Below are 3,586 nucleotides of genomic sequence, written 5' to 3' on the forward strand. Positions count from 1 at the left end.
GAAAATTTTGTATTGTTCCAAGTTTGGAAACTCGATCGTCAGATTGAATTGTCACGCACTATTCTTCCTGCTTTACTAGAGAATGTTCGTACACTAATTACTATGCCTAATGATTGTATGATCTTTATAAACGGCAACTGGTTGATGTCTCAGTACTGGAATATTTTTTGGACATTTTCTCACTGAAAAATCTCAAATTGGTACACATTGTTTGTCACGAAAAAGTGCAAAGAACCAATAAATCGAACGTCTGTTACGTACAAAGCTCATATTTCAGCACTGGTTTTTCTAACTTGGGCGCCGAAAAGTCAAATAATAGTAGTTTCCTCCAGTTGTCAAGATTCATGTGACGACTCTTTTCCTCACAGCTTGCTTTACAAATTGCTAACTGACTTTACTACCATCTGTAGCTACTAAATTGGCTTGTCTTCTAGTTGAAAATTGACGAAAATTGAACATTTTAATTCAAATACTCGCCAATCATACAAAAGCCTATGTTTTTAAAATACATTATACTACATTACATTACATTAGAAATGGGATAACGCTAATGCCGAAATTCTTAAAATTCCCTACCCAATATAAAAACAAATAAGAGGCATTGAAAGGCGAAGGCACAAAATAGTAATAATTATATAATAATTAATTTTTTATATACATTTGGCAGAACTGTGGTATCGAAAGGGCTTTTTTGTTTGATGTAGTTTCAAAAATTTACATAGCCATGGATTGCTCACCGTTTGATATACAAAGCTACGAGTTTTGTTGCGATATGATTGATGTGGTCATAGACTTATCAAGTATTACATTAAGTATCAATATTTCCTTTTTTCTTATATTTCTTTATGTGAATGTTAAACCTTATTCGCCTTTGAAGCTGATCTTGAATGCCTGCGAGCAAATATTTAAAATAGGTAGCTTTTTCTTAATCATTTGTTAATGCCTAAATTATTGGCGTTTAATGCTATAGCGAATCGGCGGTAATATTTTGAAGCCTTCAGTTATGTTTTCACGCGCTGGATAAGGTAGGCGTATTTACGGCCAGACCGTGATTGATGTACTAAACGAGGGAATATGCGTGAAATTTCTATTAATTTGCATGCAAGAATAAAAGGTACCAAAATAAGCAAGAAGGACATATTGAAGGATAATAAAAAGAAATGCAGTAACCACAAAAGTTGTTGACGCGTTAAATTGTGAACAATGATGCTTCATTGGTGTCATAGAAAATCCAAAATTTTATTTATGCTGCTGCGTTTGTTTTTGATTTCGAATAAATCGGATAATCGCCCGAAACACAAAAAATATATTACTGCGAATGATTTGCCGCTAATATTATGGTAGAATGCTACGCCCGCGGTGCCTTTGATGACTAGTTTGACTAGTTTGTGCGATTGGTACTTTTGTAAGTTTACTCCTTATCGTAAGCATCTAGCAAAAGCCAAGGCAATATCACCGGCTTGGGTTATACTCTGTTCTTGAAGCTAGTAGAGAAAAAATGATTAAAAATGAAATAAAGTGACGTTTCACATTTTTTAAGAGCTTGTGAACAGCAAATGTTAAGTGAACCCATTCGCGAAATTCGGCATGACAGACTGGAAACAGTCATTTTAAATTTGATGCTACTATGTACAAGTGATTCACACGAGTTCTTGAAATCTCTAATTAGTGCGCCCGAGTCAATGGCCATACAAAAATGGATTAACCTACTCAAAAAGTATTTTGTATGCTTTGATTACGGTTTGATTTAATAACATCTTCGCTTGTCGCACAGAATTGGAGCTTTGGTTTATAATGATGTTTTGATGCCTTTGGGACTACATTTAGATAATTTTTATTCTTATTATATAAAATATTTTTCTTTTAAAAAAACAACCCCTAACTACTTTTCGTCTCATGTAAGAAAAACGGCAATCATCTCTTTTGTTGCCTAATAGATACTCATTTAGCCAATCGCTTGCAAAGTGATTAGGAACTTCATAAAAATTGCGGCCTGGTGACCCAGCCTTTAAATGCTATAGATATTAATATAGAGTTTGAAAAAAATAACTTTATTCAAGAGGGAGCAGTTGCGAAGTGATTTTAAAGGGGTTAGAAAAAAAGTTCTAATACTGAATTGCCTCCTGTGATGATAGTCACAGAAACAAATACTGCAAAAAAACATGCCTTTGAAGATTTTTATAGAACTTTTTTCGAGTTGAACATATGAGCCACATTCCTTATTGGCTTACTTCATTTACTTTTAACTGCTCACACTGTTCCGACTTTAACAGATGGCGATTTGATTCTAACGGAGAATCATGCAAATCTAATTCATTTTTGTGAAAAATATCAAAAGGAGGAAATGAATTTATGGCCAAAAGAATACAACAAAGGTATAAAAGTTTTGAATATGATGCTGGGGAAATAAATACTTAGGCAAAGAAGTTTATCAAATGATATTAAGAAAACCAGACACTGTTTATGTATTAACAATCTAAGACGATGTACATGATGACCAGCAAGATGTCAAGGTGCTATCCGGGCTGAATTACAGCGAATATGCGAATACAATCGGAGATATCTATTTCTTTATTTTCCGAATCTCCTACCCTATCTTATCATTATGATAAATTATTATATATATATATATAAGTATTATTAAATATTATTATATTATTGTTTTCAATAAAATATTATTATGCGATAGTGTTGATTCAAAATTCATGCAAAATGTGAAAAATAACCCAGCTGTGAAGCGTAACCCAATAAATATTCATGCAAACTTTGTAAGGTATGTGGAAAATTTTCATTGCTAATGGCTGAACCAATAACCAGTTGATTTTCTTTAAGACCTCCCGGTTTGTCATCTATTAATTCAGAAGTAATTGTCGTAAAGTCGCAAAGCAATGTTGATACCTAAGTGTCAATTGACCGCTGATGGGTGCAATTTAAATAATTCTCCAAATTTTATCCAATTTCTCTGTGAGCTGGTCAGATGGGTCACCTTTTTACCGCATTTCCACACGTTAAAATAATTCTCACCCAAAATTCTCCATTTTTCTTTTTCTGAGCGTCAGATGATTCATAAGGTTTAATAAGAGCGCGATATTCTTCGTTCGAAACGTAATAAATTTGGCGGTTAGATGTATTGTATATGCCGAATGTCATTAGCACTTGTTGCATTTGTAATTGTAAACAAATTTCAGCTCGTATGAGAGTAACTGGCTCGCTCATTTAATTACTCCCATCCGTGCCGAAATTTGTTATCATCTGCAATTATCTCATCCCAAAAATGAGTTTTATAACAAATAGCTTCCAAATATATTAATAAGCTAGATCTCAAGTTTTTCAAAATTTCATGCTCAACTCGCTAGAGGAACACTTTTGAAAATTGCAGTTGAAAAAATTCCTCCTTCAATTTTCCATTTCAGTTCACTTTTCATTATTTTACAATTCTTCTTCTTATTCTGTTATTCAGTAGTTAACTGCGGGAGATTCGTTGTAACGTGTAAACAAAACGCAATGTAAACGCAAAGTTCTTATTCTATGGTTCCATTTGGTATAGTTCATTTTTTTATATTACATGACTGTAATGATATAACTC

The 3,586-nt window shown here is 33.1% G+C and overlaps 1 pseudogene; it reads right to left on the reverse strand.

Annotated features, from left to right (window-relative positions):
* The window catches only part of LOC119639831, a 7,909-nt pseudogene extending 4,693 nt beyond the window's left edge, over nucleotides 1–3,216 (reverse strand).
* Nucleotides 3,217–3,586: the final 370 nt, after the last annotated feature.

This window comes from Glossina fuscipes, unplaced genomic scaffold (assembly GCF_014805625.2).
Source record: "Glossina fuscipes isolate IAEA_lab_2018 unplaced genomic scaffold, Yale_Gfus_2 113, whole genome shotgun sequence".
NCBI classification, from domain to species: Eukaryota; Metazoa; Arthropoda; class Insecta; order Diptera; family Glossinidae; genus Glossina; species Glossina fuscipes.